The sequence below is a fragment of the Colius striatus genome, chromosome 2 (genome assembly GCF_028858725.1).
Source record: "Colius striatus isolate bColStr4 chromosome 2, bColStr4.1.hap1, whole genome shotgun sequence".
Taxonomy (NCBI): Eukaryota; Metazoa; Chordata; class Aves; order Coliiformes; family Coliidae; genus Colius; species Colius striatus.
Genome location: NC_084760.1, coordinates 64,789,296 through 64,813,871, shown reverse-complemented (window position 1 = coordinate 64,813,871; position 24,576 = coordinate 64,789,296). Strand labels below are relative to the sequence as shown.

Here is a 24,576-nt window from a genome sequence, read left to right as displayed (position 1 = left end):
AGAAATGACAGTGTCATATGAGTGGAATACACCTTTTAGTTTTTGGTGGTGTGTTTTACTGTCTGTGACATCTGATCACACAAGCTCAACAGAATGCAGCTGACCTAATGCATTTACTCTTAATTCTTTACCTAAGGAAATACGGTCTAGTGACTGGTAGGCTAATGGGGACTTAATACCCATAGGTTCAGTTCCTGGTTCTGCTGCACAGTTCATGAGTTTGGGGTAAGACTCACAACACCTTACACTGATTTTCATGCAAATTGTCTTCATAAATATGAACTTGGCACAAAAAATAATTGTTATGAAGTATTCTTTTTGTTGGCTTCACTTCCTTATCTTACAGAGATGTCTTGCAGACAGGCTGAATTCTGCTATCGATCCATAGGGGGCCAACAGGGACTTTGTGCTAAAACTGACTGTGGGATTTGAACCTTGGGGTTTCTTTTGATTTGTTTTTTTTTTTAGTGCACTTCTGGTTTTATGTGACCAATCTCAGAGCGATTAGTATTTGCTGTGTTTACTATGAGCACCTCTGCTTATAGTATTTATGCTTTTAAAGATCATACCAGTCATCACAGAAATCAGACTATATGCTGCTTTGGAGTCCAGTTCTGTCTCCTTTGTGTAAGAGCAAAAATAGTCCAACTGAGGTACAGTCAGCAGGTAAGGCATTAGAGAAGGGCAGCATGCAAAAACTTAGATCCAGATATTAAATGCTGTGTTTAGAAGAAGGAAGGGTAGATTTTCCTCTCAAAGAAATTGGTAAAATCCAAGGTAGAAGTTTGTAATGTAAGACATGGTATTGCAGTGAGGGTGATTATCCGCTTTGCACAGTGGAGGGAACAGATACTTCTGCTTCTGAGCGGGTGCATGTCAGCAATGCAGAACCTGTCAGTTTTATCTTGGCTTTGTGCAAATTTGTGAAATTTGCATTTTGAAGAACCTGGGCAATTCAGAGGGTGAAAGCCTGAGCAAAGTCTTGCTTAAAATAGCTATTGGGAACATTGCAGAATGTTTTGGGGTTTATAGGGCACACCAGTGCTTCCTAAACCAGCAGAGTGCCCATGGAGATGCTCTGAGCCTTGCAAGCTGTGCTAAACTTTTGGGAGGCATGAATCAGCTTGGTGCCACAGACAGCCCAAAAGACACCCTGCATTAAGCCATGTGATGATCTGTCCAGTGGCAGCTGAAGAGAGAGTAGTTGTTGTTCCTCCTGATTCAGGATGCTGTGACTGAGCTCTGTAAATGACCGTGGTGGCAGTAGGAGTGTTGAGGAGACCTGTGGATTGGACCAGCTTTACACAGTATATGTAGCCTTTACCATGTCCCCTCATTAGCAACACATACTTCTTATTAATGGACGTTTGAGAAAAAAATGTTGATCATCGTTGCTACATGCATGGAGCTCATAGTCTTTCACAGCCATACTCTGGTGGCTGGGAATGGGCGATGCCAGGGGACTGTGGTGCCCCACCACTCCCAGCTGACCAGGGCTTCTCCAGCAAGGGGAGGCAGACCACTAGGGTTGTTTTCCCGTTTGCTATTTTAAGATTTAAACAGGGAGAAAAAAAAGTAATTTACATAATTAAACTTATCCTCTTAATGCTGCCTGTCTTGTTTTCCTCTTTTATTGCCAATGATGCTTCTAGTGTACTTGGGAGGATGTCCTTGTTCACAGTCCTTTCTGCTTGTCTTGTCCCCTGCCTGGCAGATTTTTGTTAGTTGTATAACACTGACATGCAGCTAAACCCACCTTGGCCAGCTTGGTGAGCGCATTGCTTAACAAAGGAAGAAAATGCTGTGGCAGGTGAAAAAGGTAACATACAGACCCAGTGAAAAGAGAAGCCCATAAATATCTGCCCGATATATCTGATGTTGCTTAGAAAAACCCGTAAGTGCAACTTCAGTTTTGGGCAGATTCTTAAGTTGTAGTGAAATCATTGAGTCCTTAGACATGCTTCTGGAGTTAAGTATGTGCTTGTATACTTTGTGAGTAGAAATGGCTTATTGAGCTGGAACCAATGTGGGGAATTTTGGGACTCCTGCTGTTCTGCTTACAGTATTTTGCAGGAGAGTTTAAGGCTGTAGAATGACACCCAACTGAATCCACGAACAATCTGCTCCTGTTCCCGTGAACTCCAAATTATTTTCCTTCTCACATGCAAAGTTGTACCAAGAGCTGCATTTAAAAACCCATCTGTTGTCCGTATTATATCAATAGGAAGAAAAATTTTAGGCTTCTAAAATATTCTGGTTACGTGTTCCATCCTGCTGTCATCTGTCTTTCAACTACAGACCGTTTCTTGTAGTTGTACTTAACTGCTCATATCTTTTTCCTTCCCACCAAGAGATGAAACTCTGAGTTGCCTAAACTGCAGAAGTGGAAGCAGGATGCTACAAAACTGGTAGTGGAAAGAAATGACGACTTTCAAAATAAGATGCTTTTGATACTATAAAATAAATAGATTGATGTAATAGTTTTTCTTATCAAATGTGGGAATAAGTAGTAAATTACTTAAAAAGTTGCATCTTCGTATTTTTCATTACAAAGATGGAGTAATTGAAGTATCGTCAATGTCTACGTGTGTTACTAAAACTTTGTGACACAAAGGTGTGGTAGGTAACAAAATCCACAATTTTTAATTTTTAAAAAATGTTGACAGCAAAATAAGATTATAATTCCAGTGCTGCTGATAATAATTCACCTGCTGCTGATCCTGCTTTTCTGTGTTGCAGCAGCAGTAGCACAAATGTATTTCTTGGCAGATAATGCTGCTTTTCCATAGGGCAGCAGTGAAGTTCATCTCTTGTCTGTTTTAGTTTTGCTGATAAATTTTGGTAAAACAGCTAATGATGACAGAACTAGAGAGACAATATTGTGTTGTTTCAGGTTTGCAAGGTTTTCTTTGCAACTGTAATGAGTAGTCAGGGGTGTGTGCGTATGCATGTGTATCTGGTATAGCTTAGCAGCTTTTCTCCTTCTATTTTCAAAGCAGTAGCTTCTCATTGAGGGTTTCAGGATTTTTCAAATACTGCACTGCATCCTGCCTGGAAAACTCTATGGGAGACACTTGGGGGCTTTGTAGCCTTTCCCCAGAAGAGACTATTTGGGACTACTTGGCATAGAGGGACATGGTGGGAGTCAGGGGGCTGTTGGGAGGGCTGTGCGCTTGATCTGAAGCAGCTGCATGCTGGGCAGCAGAGCTCCACTCCAGAAATGGCTCCATCAGGGATATGACCCAGTCAGTGCTTTTATACATTGTGACTGAACAGCACTGTCATTAAAAATGTCAGGTCAAAGATGGAAGTGTGGTGGGACAGAAAGTCGGCAAGGTGTTGCTGCAAGGCAAAGGTAACGTGCATTTGAGAACCTTCTCACTCCCCTGGTTTTGTGCTCCTTTAGTACTGCACCTACCAAATGTGCTTAGGAACACCTTCATTTTCTCAGTATGCAGCAGAAGTCCTGAAGCTCAGCTTCCTGTAAGTGCCTGTCAGTTGTACAGTCTCTGTGTTTGGGCTGCTGTGTAAAAGAAGGCAAAGGACCGGCCCTTGAACCAAGTTATGCTGGCTAGCGGCCACGTCTGTGCTGCTAAGGCAGCCCTCCTGAAGGAAGACTTGTCTCATGAGGAGGCAGTTGGAGCGGTCTGAAAACACTCAGAAGGCAGGCTATCAAGCAATATGCTGCAATGCCCAAACTCATTTCCTTTCCCACTTTTATTTAACCATATGGATGCACCTATAGTCGTGAACTTGAGCTTTCAACATGGTTTTGCATGTCTGCACATCTTTTTTATCTGTGGATTCCACACTGTCTTATGAGTCAAAGTGGAACTTTTTTTCCGTTAATGTGAACGTTGTATGTCTCTCTTGTCTCTTTGAGCACAAACTGGAATCGAAAGGAGCTTCTGGAAACAGAGTTAATCTGAGATTGCTACTTCTTTGTAAAATTTCTTTTCAGAAATTATTAGGGGAAGACAAACACAGGTGTGACATTACAGAGTGTGATTGCAGTAGATTTTTTTTACGTAGGAAACAAGGCTACAGAAGACACCTTGGGAGGAAGGCAGAACTTACTCCTTTGAAACTACTTTCTGGATAGGAAGCTGTGTGAAAATGGTAAAATGTTGGAATTGTGTCATTTAAGTGATTTTTTTATTATGATGACATTTTTCCTGTGATGATTTCTAAGGACAGCTATGAAGATGTAGGCTTCCTTGTCTTTAAGTCTTCAGACACACTGAATTTATGATATAAGTATCAGATAGATGAAGAGAGGAAAGAAATTTTATCACAGGGATCAAAGAGACAGATTGTGAGATGCTCTTTAGGATAAAATATGAAATCTGTGGCGGCAAAGAGTTCAGTCTGTTTCTCAAGTCCTATGAGCATTCCCAGCATTATACAGCACAGGGGTCAGTCTTGCGTTGGTGTGAACTTGTAGCTCCGTGTTAAACCTTCATCAAACCTTATCCCAGTGAAGCTTTTGACATATTTAGAGTTTATTACATGTATCTTTGTGTTATGATTCAGACCTAGATTTGTTTTATTCTGAAATTTAAACGTCCCATCTGACAAAGCACATTGATTTTGTTTGAGATTTATGGAATAATGTCAGATGCTGCTGTTTTAAAAAAAGGCACTGCCTTGCAAAAGTGAATTTGTTTCTTTGTCTAGTAATGTATTTAGAGCACTTGAAAGGAAGTTTTGGAGTAAGGAGATTTCTACCCTGGGGAGTTAGTATCCTGTGCTTTCATTAGGTCATGTGAGGCCATTGTTTTGCTTTTCTTATCATAAAGATCTTGTGTCTTTAATCGTGCTCAGCTGTGGACTTGAGTTTCCTGGAAGAGACTGAAATAATTAAGAATTAATACTACAAAATCATATGTTCTCTGTTTGTAGCTATGTTTGTTTAGTTGAAGGCAGTTCTTACCTGTAGCTACGAGTAGCAGTACCTGGTTTAGATACGTACCGGTAATTAAGTAGTATCTTTTATCTGTGATTCTCAGTATAGCTGAAAAGAAATACCATTTTTCACTATAACTATGAGAAAACAGACTCAGAGATTCAAGATCACCCATCAAATGACAAGTAAAACTGAGGTCTCTTGATCCTTGCTGGTTTTTACCTCTGATAGTGGCTTTGTCTCTGCTAGTGGGTTACACAGTGGCAGGGTACGGGAAAGGGCATGTTTAATTTATTGCTCTAGATGCAGCCACTGAAGAGGACAGTTAGGTATATAGGGTGGTTTATCAGTAGAAGAAGTCATTAAAGTAAGGTGATTAATGTGACGCCAGAGAAGGGCATCATGTGGTGTGTTGTGCTTGCTCTTAAAATCAGTGAACTTCTGCACAAGGTCATGCAGCCTAAATAAAGTCCTGGTGAGAGGAGTTGGGGGGGGGGGGAGGGGGGGTTGGGGGAAGGCAGAGGTGGGAGGTGTGAGAAAGAAGGGCACTACCCTTTCTACCCTTTCTTCTTAGCTTAAATTGCTATGCAGTTATGTCCCTTGATGGAGGAATGCATCCCTAATGGCTTGCTAATGGCATGGCTGAAGCTTCTCTCTTGCCCGGTAAATCTGGTTTGTTTCTGGTGTGACAGAGATGAACACCTGTTTTGCAAATAAGCAAAATTTTTAGCACTGACGGTGAGATGTCATTCATCAGGACTATATTTGTTGTTAAACAGAAGGAAGCATGAGAGGGCAAGCATTGTTAAGTCTCACATGCATAGGACTCTTGCTTTGAAATATGTTATTCCATTTCCTTTAAGTCTTCCTTGGGGAAACACTTAATTTGGATTTCCGTTGCATTTTACCATCGATTCTTCAGTTGTCACTGTATGCCTCTAGATTATGGCCATAGTTTCTGTCTACTTTATTCCCTGTCAACCACTGCCACACCGCTTGCAGGCTGCATTGTGATGTGTAAATTGTTTGGCAGGTAGAGATGAAGGCACAGGTCTTGGTAGACTCCATAAACCAGACAGTAGGTGTGAAGCAGTGGGCAGGGCAGACCTGTCAGCCTGCTAAGTAAGCACCCAAACTACCTCCTGCACACACCTCACTTTTCCAGCTGAGGACCAACATACTCCTATACAAACAATAATAAATAATTTGCACATAGGGCATAGCAGTTTTTCCTGGGAACAGCTCTTCCTGAGAGACGCTGGAGAAAAAATTCCTGGCAGAGGTTATACTGAGGCTCTCTCCTTCATCTAAGTGGCAACACCAGAAATAAATGAAGCTGCACAGCCATATGAATAAATGTGCAGAATCTGAAACTTGCACTTCTGGCTCATCTATCACATACCATCCTTTTATAGTGCGAGATGAAATGTCCAGCACCAGCTTTCAGCTGCCCTCAGCAGACGTGTCATTGCTTTCTGTCTCAGTGCATGGCCATAATTTCATCCCGAAAAATAAGATTTTTCCTTCCAGTTACCCTTCTGGAGAGAGCTTGTCAGAGCAACATGGTACCACAAAGTTACCTGCTTAATGTCAGCTAATTAAATTCATTTTTGACTATAGCACTAAGTCAATTTAATTCTGTCTTTCAGAGCCTGCAGAGACAGTTGCGACTCTCAGATGGGCTTCTGTCTCTGGTTAGTGATCAAATCTGTATGCTTTTTTAGACTGATTGTCTGCTTGTCTTTTTCAACATGTCTCTCACCTGTACTTGTGATGTTAGGGAATGGTATATCTTTTTCCATGCCTTTGTAGCCCCAGCATCTACCGACAACATAATTGTCTGTTTGACAAATACTCTGTTTAATAACTTCTGTTTTTTCAAATGAAAGTTTCATTACTGGAATAAAAGTAGAAGTTCCTGTGAAATATTCTTGGTGTTAGATCTTGATTTTGGAGGTTTTTTTTCAAAAGTGTTGATCTTTGGAGGGATAGCAACTTGAATGACCTTCTAACTGGGCTCCTTTACCAGCCTCCAGATGATCATTGACATCACAGCCTAAGTGCAACAGCCTCCAGTAATGTTTACTGTCTGTCACTCTCAATATATTTTGTGATGACTAACACTCGTGAAAATGAGAGACAGAATTAAAAAAAAAAAAAAGTGGTCAAAGCAAATCATAGTGTGAAAAAGAACAATGCACTTGATTAATTAAGTAGTGTTGATGGAGTATATCATGCCAGAGGCAATCCAACGAGTATTTTATTATATTGCCTTTTGTGCAGGTTATCAAAGTAAGTAAAAGAAAAAATATTGTTTATCTGGAGATTTTCATGCATTATTTTTCATACAGCTCTAGCATGTCCCTCACTCCTTTTGTGCAGCTTTGTGCCAGGGAGTATCTCTGATCTTGCTGTTTTGATGTCAGATCAGCGTGCATCACTATGGAACCTTCTGCTCTCAGTTTACCCCTTGTTTGCAGCAGCATTTTCTTTCTCTCATTCTCTTCCTGCTTCCCTTCCCACTTGTTGATGCAGCTTATTTGTGTTCGGACAATTACAATAACAAGCATGGAACTGAATTGCCATTAGCAGCAACATAATTCTTGATTACTGAGATACCACTGCTCTGGTACCCTCCAGAATATAATTGGAGTGTATGGGGAGACATGAGTTGAGAAGAAGCTTGTATCATCGTTGCTTACCATGCTTGTCCTGTAGAAGGCTTCTGTCTGTGTGGAGGTCAGCTGGACATATTTTACAGGCAGTTGATTCGTTAATCCGTTTTTTATGTTGCATAAGAAAATATGTAAGTGCTGTTGCATCTGCAATGTAGCTGTTGTCAGAGACAACAAGTTGTTGTCAGAGACAACTAAATACCATCTTTCTCACCTTTATGGAAATATTGCTGAAGTCTTGAAACAGAAAGACAGATGCCAGGAAAGTAAGACTTGAGACTGTAACTTTTTTTCCTAATTTCTTAAATTTATGGAGAGGAAAGGAGAGAAAAGTTTTCTTCAGGTCATTAATAAAATCTTTTCTTTCGTTTAAAAATATCTTTTTTTCTGAAGGGTTACTCACGGGTGTATCTTTTTGAAATAAGAAGCTATATATTTTTTTTTTTTAAATCATAGTAAAATGTATGTATCTAGGGAGCTTTTTAGGCTTAATACTTAGACCTGACTTTAGTAAACAATTCATTGCCTGTATATAATCAGTGTAAACATTTAGTTTAGATACTTTGTCCATTTTATAAGTCCTTGTTCATTTTTCAAATGAGCAAATAGGATTTATTGAAGGAGGAGAGAGAATTGCCAAAACCCTGCTAACTCCTAGAGCACAGCCATGATTTTATGGGCACTTTTGAAATACCGGTATTTGCAAGACCTCTTCAACTCTGTTGATTTGAATATACTCTGTACATTAATGTGAATATTTCTAATGCCAAAGATTGTGTACTTGCTTCTTCAGTGCTCTGCTTTGTTCTAAGAAAGGAGTTCTCTGGGGTGAGAGAGTAACTCATCTATAGTTTAAATACAGTTTTAGGCTTGTCTCGGTTTTGAGAAGTGATGGCATACTTGTGTGCAAGTTGGCAGCAAAAATTACTCTTCAGCTTCCATTAATTTTTCTAACTGTGTCTAATGTTTGCATTTCCTTAAAACATGGCTTGTGAAAATGAAGGTCTCTATTGATGGCACTGGAGATTACCACTGTCTAGCCTTAGAAAGTAAACAGTTTGCACAAGAACTGTGGGTGTTTTCTTATGATTCTTTCTGTCTGCAGAGACTGTATTGATTTATGTGTTTAGTTCCCAATCTTTCTCCCACCAAGATTTTAAGTGCTGGGTCCCCAGTGTATTCCTGTCAACACTAGCTATTTCCATAATTGCCAGCATTACATATTTAAATACCTCCCAAATAATTTCCATTATTGGATTTCACAATGACATCCATGCTTCTGCTTCAACTCGAAAGACTATGCCTTTGTCTTAAAGAGGCTTTTCTAGGATTTGCAGTTTCTAAGTGAAATGAGAGTTTGTGAGACTTGGATTTTTCGTTCTCACTGAAGGAATGACACAATGAAGTCTCTGCCAGAAAGATGTTTGTGAAAGATCTTTGAAGTTGTCAGGTTCACAAGTAGTTCCGCTGACTCTTAGCAGCTGCTTCTTAGTCCCTCCTGCTCTGCCAGAAGTGGATTTGAGCAATTTTGGCTTTCTCTTGCATGGTCTCTGAGACACCTCCATCTCAACTATGAGCAGAGAGGCAGTAAGTGCTGAAAGTGAGGGACAGATTGATTAAATAGCTCCAAATAAATCTGTATGCAGAAAAAGATTTAGTTGCATGTCTCACTGTATTATCCTGTTAAAGACAGTGCTACTACAGTTGACCATGCTTAGCAGAACCCTTTTGTAGGGGGGAATGCTAAAAATTCTAAAAATACTACAAATCTCTGGGAGAAAAGATTCTTTTTAAGCCTTCAGTGGGTTGAGAAAGAGTTGTTTTTGAAGTAAAACAATTATTAAGAAGCAAAACTTAAGCAGTTAAATAGAATAGATCTAACACTCAGAAAAAAACCTCGTTTTCAGATACCTGGTCGTCTTTTAGCATTTCTGAAAATGAGAGACTTGGTGAGCCCCCTGCCTGTGATTTCTGGCAGAACTCTTTAGGGATATGAGTGGCTCTCACACATTTCACAGAATCACAGACTATTAAGGGCTGGAAGGGACCTTGAAAGATCATCTAGTCTAACCCCCCTGCCAGAGCAGGACCACTTAGAGTAGGTCACACAGGAACTTGTCCAGGTGGGTTTTGAATGTCTCCAGAGGAGATTCAGCAACCCACCTGGGCAGCCTGTTCCAGTGCTCCGTCACCCTTACAGTAAAGAAGTCATGCTCTGAGGTTTGTAAGGTCAAAAGTGCTGCCAGTTTAGCAGTGTTTGGGCTGTACTGCAAGCACCCGCAGCAAGCTGGTTTGTCTCACATAGGATCCCTAGCGCAGTTGGTAGTGCCACCCTCCCAGTGTGCCTTTGCTTCGTCCTTCCTGTGTGAGCGAATGCACACATGCACTTACTAGTAGCTTTAAGCTGCATTCACATATGTTGGACTTCCATGCATTTCCCAGCGAGCCATCTGTAGCTTGAGCAGTCTCAGATCATAGAATCATATAATCATTTCAGTTGGAAAAAGATCTTTAAGTTCATCAGGTCAAGCAACTAACCTAACGCTGCTAAGCCTACCATTAAACCATATCCCTCAGCACCTCATCTACAGGGCTTTTAAACACCTCCAGGGATGGGGACTCCACCACCTCCCTGGGCAGCCTGGCACAGTGTTTAACAAGCCTCTCAGTGAAAAAGTTCTTCCTAATGTCCAATTTAAACCTCCCCTGGCACAACTTAAGGCAATTTCTTCTTGTCCTAGCATCCATTCCTGGAGAGAAGAGACTGATCTCTACCTTGCTACAACCTCCTTTCAAGGAATTGTGAAGAGTGATCCTCCTCCAGACTAAATAACCCTCGCTCCTTCAGCCACTTCTCATAAGACTTGATCTCTGGACCCTTCACCACTTTCGTTGCTTGTCTCTGGACACACTTCAGCAGCTCAATGTCTTTCTTGTAGTGAGGGGCCCAAAACTGAATACAGTATTTGAGATACAGCCTCACCAGTGCTGAGTACAAGGCAACACTTCCCTGGTGTTGCTGACCATACTATTCCTGATACAGGCCAGGATGCCATGGGCCTTCTTGGCCACCTGGGCACACTGCTGACTCATGTTCAGCCGCCTGCTGATTAACAGCTCCAGGTCCTTTTCTCCTCTCCGAGGTGGCCATGACTGAAAGGGAAGGGACAGCTGCTGGGGTTACAGACTGGAGGCGGGGGAAGGAGTGAGATCGTGCCTCTTCCTCAGCCAGCGTATGGCAATTGGCCAGATTGGGAACCCCCTCCACCCCAGCACAGAGCTAGAGGAGCTGCCTGCTTGTTGGGAGGGATGGGGTAGAGAGCACTGCTGAAATCCCAGCCACAGCAGAGCACGGTGCCTTCCACCAGCCCTGACTGCCTCAGTAAGCAGTTGCTGCTCCCCCATCTTGCTCACTACTGCTGGATTCCATGCTTGTGGCTCAGCAACTCAGCCCAGTGTCTGGCATTCAAATATGCATATACTGAAGTATATGTCCTCTACTCTGCACCAATTCTGGGGGGTTTTTTTTATCTTTTTTTTTTCCCTTGTTTTTGACCACTAAGTATGTTCTTCCTATCTTAACCTTTACAGAGCTTTACACTTATTGAAGACCAAGTCCAGAGTGTAGGAGACACTGACTTGCTTAGGTGGCAGCAAATGAAGATGTACAGAGCTGCATGATGTTGTGGCTGGCCAATGAAGCATAGTAAAGGCAAGAGCCAAGCCACTTTGGAGGCATGAGGAGTCAAAGAAGCACTGGAGTAATTTAAAAAATGTAAACTGTGGCTAAAACCTAGGAATATCATTTCTTTAAAATTGTTGTTTACCAGACTTTCCTCCTGAAAACCTCTTAACCCTGGCATGAAATGCAGCTTGGTAGAGCAGGAAGAAGATCAGCTTCTGTTTGGGGAGGCTTAATTTAAAGAGATACAACCCCAACCTTATCTCTGATGTGACCGCTCATTGCCGTGGATGTGTCTGTACGTGTGTGTATGTCTGGGTATATTTCTGAATTTCCTGTAAGTCATATTATTCACATTTTCGAAACAAAGAGGACTCAATTTATCTGCTTTTTTTATAAATAATGGTGTTTAATAGCTTTATCCACATCCTCGTGCATCACAGGATGAGTCAGTACAATTACCAAGCAAGAGTTTCTTAATTCTTGTTTCAGACACTATTTATGGGGATACACAGTCCAAGCGAGTTTTCTCTGTTTGATGCTGAAGACCGCTAAGTTACCTGAACCTATGTTTGTTTCAGTCACTTGTGATTTTGCCATTGGTTTTGATAAGAAAAAACTTTTTCAGCTCTTAAATTGGAAAATTTGTTTGCCTCCATATGTCTTGTCACTGGAGACAGTGCTGTTAGTACAAGCTTATTTTCCATATCTGCATTGGTTACCTACAATATATATTAAAGTATTTAGAAACAGATTCACCCAGTGAGTGTTTTGAAATGATCTAAGAATAAGGTAACTGTAGTCACCAATAGGGGCCTTCTTAAGGCCCCTTCCAAGATCTCAAGAGGAATGTTCATGGGGGAGCTCCAATATTGTGCTGCCTTCTAAACCAGTGATCTGCAATGTTGAAAAACAAAGAAAAAACGTAGAGCCAAACTGACGTTACATGGGTGAAAGGAATTACGTGCTTGTCAAGGACTCGACAAATGAGAAATCTGTAATCCTGTATCTGTCCACTAGATAGATAGGGCTTCTGCGTTAACATTGAAAACTAGTTTTCATTGCTTTGATAGCATGCCTGGAATCTGTTCTGGAGCAGTAGTCCAAAACAGTTTGGCTACAGCACGGCACTTTTGCTTGCCGTTGTGAACAGCAAAATATTTTCTTTAAGCCTGGGAAGAGCACAGAGCATAGTAATGTAGAGGAGGAATATGTGAAGACATATAAATGTATTAGCAGAGCTTGATGTAAACCTCTGAATATCATGAACTTACTATCTGGATGTTATGTTTTCAGGTAGGACCCTCTTCTGATATGTGATCTACAGCAAGCTACTTTGAATCGTACAATGACAATGTTATCACTGCCACATCTCTGGGAACCAGTTACTCCTAAGTATACGGTATGTGAATGTCTGCTGCATCTTACATTAACCATTGCTTGCTGGAACAATGCGGTAACAATAACATGAAGGTGCTAAAAGTCATTGAAGTAAATGTTAAGCCACATGTACAATCAGTTACACTGAGCTGTTCCAGCAGATGTTTATCTGCTAGGCCTGGGCTGCGTGCAGAATAGTGAACTGTTTTAACTTGAAAATGTATTTATTTACAGATACTGGTAAAAACATTCTACCAATGTTTCCTTTGGATGAAGTTATACTGGTACAGTGATGATATGTAGATACACAGACTATTATTCTCTTCTTCAAGCAGGAGTGGGTGGTAGCAGTAGCGTGAAGGCTTCTGTACTTTAACAGTATTGCTGCATTTAAAGCAATAGTATTCGTGCATTTAGGAAAGGTTTTTAATTTCTTTTCTCCTTCATTCCATTTTCAATTTCTGGTCAATCTAAATTAGATTAATTTCACACACCAGTAGATGCCTAAAGAAGTGTAAATTAACTCCATTTTACCAAACTCAGCCAGATGATGGCAAGTTATTCCCTTGATGTTTAGCTTTTATGTCACCTACCATCTTTGACCAAGATTTGAACAGGAATTAAATCTATACATTGAGCCTTTTTTCCTCAATCTGTATAAGGAATTGAGACCCACATCTATTGAAGAGAGGCTATTTAATTTATGGCCTATGAGACCAAAAACCTAAGGTTGCTGACAGATGATATGTTTTTCTTTTCTAGTGTCCTGGCTGGAAATTGTTAACACATACTCAGGTCCTATAAAACCATGAGGAAATTTGGTTTATGAGAGTGGTTACGTCATTGTTTTACGTTTTGAACCAGTTTGTAGCACACCACATAACTGTTAGCATGGAGCATCTTCGTCTGATTTACGGCCCCAATGCGGTTCCCAGTGAAGCTGGTGGAAAAACGTTTCTTCCTGCTAATGGGAGTTGAATTGCACTTCATGTAACACCTGAGACTTTTGTTTAAGTAATGTTCCCTGCATGGAATTTTTGAACTGATTAGCCACTTTTTAGAGATGAAATCTCAAAGATGTAAGCATAAAACAGAATTGCAAGGAAAAAGATTGCCAAAATAACCTAAAAGAAGACTTAGAATGTTTGTCTAGCCTCAAAAGTTATATAGTGTGGAAGAGATATGACTCTTTGCCCCCAAAGTACATGTCTGGGTTTAATATGGTGTGGTTTTATATATAATTTTGAAGACAATATTTATCAGAAATGAGAATTATTTGCTGCTACATTGGTGATGTGAGAGAGGGAAGACAAAAGTCTTACAGGTAGAGGAGAGAGAAAGGTCGTGCTTCATTGATGAATTTAGTGTGTTTTGGGAGAGCAGTTCACAACTTGAGTGATTTGCGTGCTGAATGTTGAAGAGGTTTCCAAATCTGGCTGGACTCTGAACTTCAGTTCAAAGAGAAGGTCCTTTAAGTGACATCTCTCACTGAAGTGTGAGAGTATTGATCCTGCTTGTGCTGGCAGAGCTTCTTACAGGCCTGTGTAGCCACTCTCAGTAATTCCTGCTGGCCAAGTACCATTAGTATGACCCATTACAGACTTTTTCTATGCTTTTGTTCAGATATCTCCTCTACTAAGCACTTTTTCAGGAGAGATATAGGAATAATAATCTCTGTTGTTCTAGTTTCTTCCAAGCTGATTAATTTTTAAACGTTCAGAATTGTTTGTTAGTATGTTTCTGTAAAGAAGTTGTTTTGCTGTGTGTGTGAGCATTGGTAGTGGAAAGATGGTTTGAAGACGAGTTTTTGTTTCCTGCAGGAGCAGAGGTCTGGAAAGGACCCAGCAGGCCAGCTGGTCTGCTCTCCTGCCATCACAGGTATCGCGTCATGAAAAGCATGAATGCGTCTTGGTTGACATTTTCACTTTTTTTGGTGAAATGCAGCTTTTTGCCAGTGGAGGGGATCTCTTGGAGAGCTGAGGGCAGGCGGTGGGGAGAGGCAGTTGTCAGCCTGGTGACTGCTTGCAGATCCCCCTGTTCCCTGGGCCATGAAGAGCTGGCAGCCTTGCTTTTAGTGAGCTGTAGAGCAAGAGATGTTGTATCCCTCACCATGTGAGGCTTCTTCTGGTAGATACTAATAACCTTCATGAATTTGCCGTCTGCCCAAATAAAAATGAAATTTCCTTTGACAGATGAAAGCAGGAGTCAAAAGGAAACGGAGATTTTTGTGTTTGTTTTTCCTTCTGAGTTTTATTTTGTTTTTCCTCTTTTGCCAGTTGTCAAATGGCATTACAAACATTTCAGGAAACTAATCTGCAGGAGCACAGCTCATGAAAGATTGACCTACCAGAGGATAAGGCTCTGCTTATTACAGAAAGCTTCTGAGACAGTCACAGCTGAAAAGACTACACACTTCCACAGGAAATTAAATTTTAGGCAATATAGTGAAAGAATGACAAAATGGAAAGGGCATTTATAATGTATTTGTGGTGATTAAGTTGTAGAATAATGAAAATTAGAGATCCAGTAAAATGCATGTAACTTAGATACGGATGCAAAGTTCTCAACATTTGGCCCTTCACTTTCCTTTTGACCTCTCTCGCTGTTTTTATCTCAGTCTGGAAAATCATTAATGTCTTGTAAAATTATGTTGACTTTTGGGCATGTTAGATTAGAAAGCATTTAAAACAAGTTTCAGAGCAGTTCTGTGGAGTCCTGTTAGGCTGCATTCTTCAGCAGGAGGTGCATGTGTCATATCAGACTGGGAGTGAGAGGCAAGAACTTCCTTCTTTGCGCCACCCTTCTCAGACTTCTGACAGGAGGTGAAGCTTTCCTTCCTCATATGCCTGTGCCCCTTGCTGAGGCAGTGTGGTGCCCGATGGTGAGTGGAAGTCGCAGGCTCTCAATGGAGGCTGGCATCGCTGGTGTGGTCAGACTGTAGACCTGCTGGGAACTGTTGGGGCTGCACATGTGCTGAATAGATCATTTGGTATCAAGGACCTTGCCACTTGCCCAAGGCAAGTGACGTGTCCCTTCCTCCTCCTGCTTGGGGTCAGCATAGGCACCACAGTGAGCTGGGCTCTCTCATGGGGAGGTGCTATGTGACAAAACATAGGTTTTCTTTCAAAGGGGGCAGTAATAACTTGCAACATGTTAATATTTTTCCTATAAGATCTGGTTACGTTCAGTTGGAAAGAATAAGCAAGACTCTGGCAAATTTAATTTTATTAACCATCATAAATCCTTTCCCTTTTGACTCTAATCAGTCCCTGGAGTCCTTTTAATGCTCTTGACATTGCACTGGCCTTTCATCACAGCACAATATACATTTTCCTGTAAGTGGAAAACTGGTGGCGAGAGTCTTACATAAGCCCGAGGTAATGGACAGTGCGATGGGGACGTGCAACTGTCAGACTCTTGCTGCCAGTGAAAGGAGGAGAGGGACTTTGTCGTGCCTGCATGGCTCTTCCCTCAGTGGAGGGAAGCAGAGAGGACCTGGAGGCACAGGCACTTGTGGGGGTCTAGTGTGCACTCACTAGCACTCAGGAACATGGCACCAGCTGCTTCACCCTGTCCCAGAAACACAGACAGCGGTGCTTTTGTGTCTTTTGCTAGCAAGTGGAGTGCTGCTAGGGCCCTGCCTCAGAAAGCCCCTCTATGAGCAGTCCCCAGCCTGTGTCCCCAAGGCAGCAAGCAACTGGGGCTGGCCCAGCCGCCAGCAGCTGCTGGCCAGGAGGAAGTCGCTTGCGGCCCAGGGACTGGACAAACCTGCTCGGATGGAGGCACTGGGTGAATGGATCTTTTCTGTGCTGGGGACAATGCTAAAAGGAAGGAGTGTTACCAGGTGGCCAAGGGGCAGGCACCTAAGAAACAAACTGCTTCTTCATAAAATAACTACCTGGGTTTTTACCTTTCTGTCCAGCCCGCACACAAAATCCTCCGGAAAGCGAGAGGGGAATTCCCTGGTCAGTAATCTGTCTGTCTCTCTGCTGTCCAGGAATTCCTGGGATGGAGAAGGCATCTCAAGAATCTGCTGCCATGTACAGGGAAGCTAAATTCTTTCTTGTTTTTCCATATACACGAGTCAGCAAGTTTCTTTACCTAATGCTTTAATTTTAAGCTTAATACTATGCAAACATTTAACTTTGGACAAAAAAGCCTCAGGCTGGCTTCAGACCATAGACTGACTTCCAGTTGTTTCTGCAAGTACAGATCCAATGTTTATGTACGAGTGGTTATTTGTTTATTTATTTATTCATTTAGTATGATAATCTTTTTATAATGAACTTGGATATTTGTGAACCCTGTTTTTGCTTTGAACATAAGAGTCTGTGTATTTGCAGCGTGTATACAGCCATTTTCAGAAGCTTTGGCTAAAAGCTTAGATCTGCTGAAGATAATCATTGTAGGCAGAATCTTTAGATTGCAGAGAGTTGTACTGACTAATTTTTCTCTAGCTGAAGTGCCCAGAGTTGTGCTCACCAGCCTAGGTTACGAGAAAAAAACCGAAAACTGTTAAAAGATCTGATACCTACTGCGGGAGCTTTATGCTGTGATTTGGTTGTCTGGACAACTGGGTACAAAAGAATATTCAGAAGGAACATCAAGAGCATTAGCAATAAATTTGTTAAGTAGGTTTCAAAGATCTGTTAAATGCTACCTTAGTATATAACACTTTGCTGTATCCACATACATTTCATAGACACGTGCTTTCTCCTGTCCTTGTCTCAGCTGCTGCATGCCTGGAGTCCAGAGTGGTGTGGACCTTCTGTAATGTGCCCAGCATGTGAGCTATTGACTTCGCTGAGATGAGAATAGCTATGTCAAATGTGCTTCATTTGCATGTGGCAAGATAGAAAAGCAAACTCTGTGTGAAGAGGAGCACACAAGAAAGACACCAAATGCCTTAAATACTAAGAGAGCTAATGCTATGCAGTGATTTTGCTTCTGTTATGGGAAGTGTAAGAACAGTATGCTTCCTGGTGTACATCGCCATCTAAACTGCAAAGGTTTCAGTTCCATGGCAACACGAAGAGCCCGATTGTGCTGAAGGTGTATGTATTAATGCATTCAGAGCGAGGGGCTGAGACTGAGCTGAGGAAAAAGAAAAGATGCCAAATGTTTCCCATTTATATTTAAAGAGAAGCCTTTGTTCTTAGAAAATCAGAACTGACATGAATACCCTCTCCCATCCCCGCCCCCCCCCCCCCCCAGTTCTTTCCAGTTCTTCACATGTGTTTTACTCAGGCGAAAAGTAAATGAAGAGGCTGTTTTGTTGAGTTCTTTTAATACAACTGTAAGTGCAGAAGCACTTTAATGTTGCAAGAAAATGCTATTAATTCCTGAGACTGTTGTATATTCCCTGGAGAGGAAGACTTGAAGGGGTAGGTATTTTTTCCAAGATGTACTGCTTTACAGAGCAGAGTGAAGCAATATTTGGGCTTTTAAAATTATTATTATTTTCCTTGATCTGTTTTGATCTGTCCTCTTTCTGCTTTTCTCTACATGCACCTCCAATTTTCTCCCACCTCCCCCAGCAGAGGAGCAGGAAACAAGACTGAGCTCTATTTCCTGACATCCAAAGATATATTTGTTTTGCCAGCCAACTCGGATTCACAGACCTGCACTAGGAAGGCACCTGCTTCCAGAGAGGCTCGGGAGCAATTGGGCAGTGGTTCCCGGAACAACCATGAATTTCCCTTGATCTTCTCAGCTGGCAGTGCATTTGGGATGGGGGGTTGTGACAAACATATTTTGCTCAGGGTGAAGAACTGCCTAAGTCTGGTCCTGCCAGCTGTGCTGATGGGTAGATTAATTGCAGATTTCTAAGGTTTTAAGTCAGACTTGGTGGTGCAGGATCCTCCAGATGTTGGTATTTCTGAGGCTAACAGCAGTGCTAATCTGACATGGTAAAGCTGACAGAAACTGGCAAGTTAAACTGGATTTACAGCTGCTTTGCATTGCTAAATCAGGTAAAGGAGCCAGAACATATCAGTAGATTTGGCCTATAGATTTCAGCAAGGTTTCTCTGTTAAACTGGGGAGAGAATATGGCTCTGCAGTTGGAAGGTGGTCAGCTGCTCTCCTCTTGATGTGCCAGAAGGAATAAAATTTGTTTCTTTTATCTGTATCCTTTTTTAAATTTTTTGTTTTTTCTTTTTTACTGACTAGCAATGGGAATTTATTTTTTCTTAAAAACAGGTCTTGCTTTCATTGGAATGGGGACTCTGAGATACTACTTGGGATAATTTTGTCCCTGTTCAGGAGACTAGTGAAACATGGGTAAATTTTTTCTGATGAGGGAATAAATAGTATTGAAATGATTAAATGACCCTGTCTTGGTATTCTGCAAAGGGGTGGATTTCACCCTGAAGGCAGCAGAACTGCAAAGTAAAAAGGTGTCAATTTTAAAGAGCCAATTTCTGAGAGAGAGCAGTGCTGGTAGGTCTGAGCCACTTGTTAATGTTAATTTGACATTCTCCCAAATTTGTTGCTATTGTGCCTTCTGGTTTCTTCTGCACAACCCCTCAAAACAAAATGAAAAAGGCCACATATCTCATTAAATACTAGCATATGCTTCCCCAGTTATGTACCACCATTATTTTCCTGATTTTTGACAAAGGGACTGTGCTTACAAGCCTGAATGAAGAGGAGGAATCACTCCAGCCAACAGCGTAGTAAAGGAGGTGAAAGACTCCTGTATAGATGTCCAGACCTGACCTAAACCTCCAAAGAGGCTACCTGCTGTTTGCAAGCACCTTTCCAGTGTAGCACCTCATTCAGCTTGGCAGGAATAATGAAGAGAAAGCATCAAGAGGAACATCAAAGAAAGAAGAAAAAGGAGGAGAGAAACCAAGGACAGGATGAGTGAGGAAATGGACCAAAGGCAGAAGGGAGAGCAGAGAAACAACAGGGGGCTGGGAAGAGCACAACACAGGAAAAAGATGATGCTCTGGCAACTATGAGGGAAAAATTGTCCTTCAGATGTAATGCATTTAAAAAAAAAAAACAGGAAAATTAAAATGTATGAAGTAGGAAAGGATATCGGAGTGATGGGGAAGAAGAATTCAGATTGATGTGAACAGAAAAAATATAGAAAACACGTGGATTCGTTTCATACACCGATATCCAGCCAATGTTAAATAGTAACTGCTAAGTTTGTAGCATCAAGAGCTTGTGACTTTCTACATCTGGAGGTTTTGTGGGCTGGTAGGGAGCAGCAGGGCCGTATTGGAAGGCTACTGAAAGCACCAGAGTGAGTGATTGGAAGCAGACTTCTTCTGTGCACCTTAGCTGGAAGTCTAAAGCCAGTCTGAGTGTCCCTGAGGAAAACTGCCCATCTTGCATTTGAAGACTCTTAGAAAAATGTATCTGGTTCTCTGAAGGTATCTGAGGAAGGACTTTTGCCATGTTGACAGACATAAGGGTTCCCTCTAGATCGTTCTTCTTCCACTTGAACAAGCTATCTAGGCTACCAGAAATAAACAGCTGAATGGAAATTTTAGTTCTGGCTGTGAAAAGAAGCTTTTGAATGAATTCTGCATCAAATAATGAATGTCTTCTTTCCTCCTCCTCACCACCTACCTTGTTCTTAAACATTAACATTTCATGTCACTTGAGCTAAGTTCGGTGTCAGACTCACCAGATCCTGCTGAAAAACACAGCCTTCTTTTGTTGCAAGCTGGAGATGATGAGAGGCTTGTGATGTTTTTCCTTCTCAATCTCTACTCTTCTGGGAGAAACATCTAAGGCTGAGTGAAACTGTCTCCTTCCCACTCCCCTAAACTTGTCTCCTAAAAATGTTTCTCCATCAATGGCTTTGCAGCTTCTCTAAAGGAGGCATAGCTTGTTCCACTTAGTGCACTTATTTACAAAGGAGTTTCACAGATTTTGGTGACTTTCATCATGATAGGAGGCTGAAGAAAGTTGCTATGGAATCAGTCACAGGCTGTGCCATTTGAAAGTCTGTGCCATTTGAAAGTTGCTACTTAAGAACGAAAGAGAAGAAAGGATCAGGAATTACGAGATTTAAATGCTTCCTGAGGCCCCAAACCTCCAAATAATTTCTGCTTCCTGTTTTCTAAACACTTGGGTTGGAGTTGCATTATGTTTAAGCTTTCCTCAAGAACCGCAAAGGTGAGAAATACCCTTTCTCCGAAATAGATTGTTTTGTGATCAGCAGTATACGTATGTGTTCTCCCATGGCCCTTTCTCCCCCAGGACTTCTCATCCACCTCCTTTGTGTCATTGCCAGCAGGCAGGAGGCTGTCAGGACAGGTTGAGGCTGCACACACCAGCTTGCCACCAAAGTGGCTGTGCAGCACCTGAGGGCTGAGCTCGGGCCGTTGGTCTGATTTTCCTCTTCAGAGCCAGCTACCAGTTTTCTTGAGACTTGTCACAATGTAATTACTGAAAGTTAGTGAAGTTTGTTGTCTAGGAACAGATGTCTGCAGAGATGGAGAAACATGCATTGAAAGGGTGGGTTTGTTGTATCAGAAGGGGAGTGGTTCTTACTGGGCAGTCATGTCTGAAATGCTCTGCAGGATGTGCATTTATCTATTTATTTATTTATTTATTTATCTTTATGATAAAGATTAATGCTTTTATGGTAGAAGCGTGGGGATCTGAGCTTACCTGGAGACCCCAGTGATTTTTCCTGCTATAGGGAAAGCAATTGGTGAAAAGGCACAAGAAGAAAATGTTGCTGAAAACAAACCTTTTGACAGTGAGCACAATCTCACTGCTGTTGGTGGAGTGAGTAGGGATGTTCCTGTATCACTGTATTCATGCAGAGATGTGCAGATACTTGCTTATTTTGATCGATGCTAAAAAACAGAGACAAAAAATTGAGTGTGGTTTTCGAGTGATGTAATACAAGGCTGAATCACTTGAAATAAAAGCCAGTTCAAGATGGGAGTATGACAGCTAATGTTTATGTAACCCCAAATCTCTCAACCTGTATTTGAATTTACTTCTCAGGTGTTAGAGAAGTGCACAGATGCTGGGTGAGCAAGACAAACATTTCTGCATGATAGGAGGGAGCTTTTTCTCTTCCCTCACCTTGCTGTCCAGTCCAGCAATTAGTAGTTAGTCTTAACCCTCAGCGTTTGTTTCAGGCTGTGTGAGTCTTTAATTCTTTTCCAGCAGCAAAACAATTATTTTTGATAGACACACTAGTTGTTTGTTAATTTGTTTATAATCAATTTTCCAAGAGGCTGCTTTGATGTGGGAGGAACTGAATTCTTTGGGTGCAAATGCTCGCTGCTGACTCTGTTCTTAGTCATTAAGAGATGTTTTTCACATTAAAGCGCCTTTACTTTTAAGGGAAAATGCTAAGCATCTTCTGATACCAGACATATGAAATATGTGGTTGCCTAAACAGAAAGCTTTTGCTGTGCTGCAGCACGTGAGGACAGAAATGACTAAGAGAAACCCAAGCCCTCGCCACCCTCCAGGATAAGAAGCTGTACAGCCCCTCATCACCTCTAGCTGCTCTGCTTCTGCAGCCACCTGCACCAGAACCCAGGACCTAAGACCCTACAGATGCTGGTTCCAGATACTGACCTACATCCCTGCCAACATGCCTCCACACTAAAAGATATCACTGTTCTTTTCCAAAAAGAATGTATCTTTTTTTTTTTTTTCTTAATTCCCCTGACACCTTTTTGTATTTTCCAACCACAGCTCTTTTAAAGCTCCCTGCCTCTGCAGTTTTTGCCTTTGTATGAGTTATTTTCGGAAACTGGGGAACCAGGAGGAGGGATGGTAACTGCAGTAGAAAGTAGAAAGCTCTTTCCCTTAGTGTACTCTTTCTTCCCTCCCCTTTCTTCTTGTGACCTCTATGGTCTGACTGCCATCGCATTGCTTTTTCCAGGGCAAGCCATGGCCAATGCTCTTTGTGCCCAGCAAGTGGCTTCTTACCGTGCAGGGGCATTGTTGTGCTTGCCGTGTCCTCCCTGCAGCGACCATCACGTCTCCTTTCTGGGTCAGCTAGTTGGTCAGAAAGTGGTAGGTGGTCGAGCAGAGTTTCAAGAGCTATGAAATACTGGTGGCACTCTGGAGGTCACGCGCTTTAGGGTAAATTGCATAGACAGAAGGATGCATTTCCTTTGTTGTTTTGTCAGTGTGGCAGCCCAATTAATTTGGTTGGCTTTTTCTTGACATGCTGTCATGTTTTTACAGCAGAAGTATTACATGCTGATTGCCAGACTTGGAGAGAAAAAACAGATTTTTTGGAAGTCTGGGGAACAGCAACTGAAACATGACCTGACAGGGAGCTTACCATTTGACTCTGGGGCATGGCACATCTGATGGTGATCCAGGACCCCCAAACCATCTGAGGTCTTCTGCGTGGGGGCTGTGGCTTCACATCTTTCCTTTTGAGTGCAAAAATGTAAGGAGAAATTTTCTATGGAAGGAACACCCAAGGACTTTCTTTTTTTCTGTATAGGTTTTCTAAAATCATTAGCACATAGAAAGACATTGACCGTACAGGAGGTCAGGCTGCCCTTTTGATAACTGCGACAGTATCTGGATAATTGAGATGCCTGTGGCTGCCCATGAAAATTTGCTGATGTTTACACTGCTGTCAGGTATTGAAGTCACACCATAATATTTATCGTGGGATCTTGCAATGGATTGTAAAATAGATCGATATCACAGCACATAGTGTGAATTTTCCTCATTTTTCAAGTGCTTATGAAAATATCTAAATAGCAGTATAGTACGGTTACCATTAAACATTAAAAACTGGTTTTGTGTGTATTGATAAGAGTAGGTTGGGAGAGGAGGAAGTAACTTGAGATTGGTTGGTAAAGCTGGTCGGACTATGGTGGAAATCAGTGGGAGATGACTGTAGTCTTAGAGCAGTAATGTGCTGTCTTTGAAGGATGGGTTTAGGTCAGCAATATAACAAGAAGTGGTAATGAGGAGGACTTTAACCCTAAATTAAAACACAAAAGAGACAGATGATTCCATACAAGAAGCTGCACAAGTGATGCAAAAAGTCAGGTGAATACAGAGTGAAATCAACAGAACATGAAGTGCTCTCTTAAAATAAATAGAAATGGAAGGGTTTTTACTACTGCGCTATGGCAGAGATCAACTGAAGAATGCAGAATGGTTATGTAAAATGTTTGCTGTAGGGAAATCACTGTTTTCCGTACATTCTAGGAAGAAGTGCTGGCACGCCGCCGACAGTGATTTATTTTCACCCAGCACCGGTGCTTGTGGCTGGCACCCAATGAAATCTTCCAGGGCAAATTATTTATTTAATTAGAACGGCTGCAGTTGCGCCGAGAGAATGGCAGCATAGCAGCAGGAAGTCTGCTAGAGATTAAGTCTGACTTCTTGCAGATAGGCTGCTAATGTATACTACAAATAATTAAAATAATAAATAAGTGTATGTCGGCATTTTTGTTTAAGCGTATTAACAACAGTTCATAATATCAAACGTGGCACTGCCATGTGCTGTAGTCCTGTAAGTTCTTTCTTAACTAACCTAGAGGCATGTGCAGCAAGACATCAGATTGTTGCTAGCTGAACTTTTGAACTTGTCATAAGAAAAGGAGACATCAGTAAGAGAAGAGTAAAATTTATGTGAACAACCCAAAAACTTTCATTTCAGTGGGCATTCCCATAAGAACAAAGAGAGAAATCCCTCTCTTTTTATGCCAGATAGGCAAATGAATGCTTTTTTTCTTAGTTTAACATATTCCAGAGATAATAGTTACAGCTGGTGGTTTGAGGAAGTCCTAGGAAGAGAGGAATTTTAATACAACTAATGAGAGAAACCGTTGTTTGAGGAAAAATCGAGGAGAAACTTCTGGAGAGTCTGCAAGATTTCATATTGTTATCTATATTGATTTTTTTTTTAAAAGAAAGAAAGAAGCAATATGATTTGATAGTTGTGCTTGTATCAATTTTTGAAAAATA

The 24,576-nt window shown here is 41.5% G+C and overlaps 1 protein-coding gene across 9 annotated transcripts in view; it reads left to right on the top strand.

Moving 5' to 3' along the window:
- HIVEP2 (HIVEP zinc finger 2) overlaps positions 1-24,576 on the top strand; it is a 142,053-nt gene that overhangs the window by 22,844 nt on the left and 94,633 nt on the right. For 7 of the 9 annotated variants that reach the window (XM_061990833.1, XM_061990834.1, XM_061990832.1 and 4 more), the window contains one exon: positions 12,560-12,665. The exons of 1 other annotated variant lie outside the window; for it this stretch is intronic. The gene's annotated coding sequence lies outside the window, so the exon portion shown is untranslated. Of the gene's footprint in view, positions 1-6,555; positions 6,601-12,559; positions 12,666-24,576 lie in introns of all 9 variants that reach the window. One more of the 9 variants, XM_061990830.1, reaches the window with a different exon arrangement.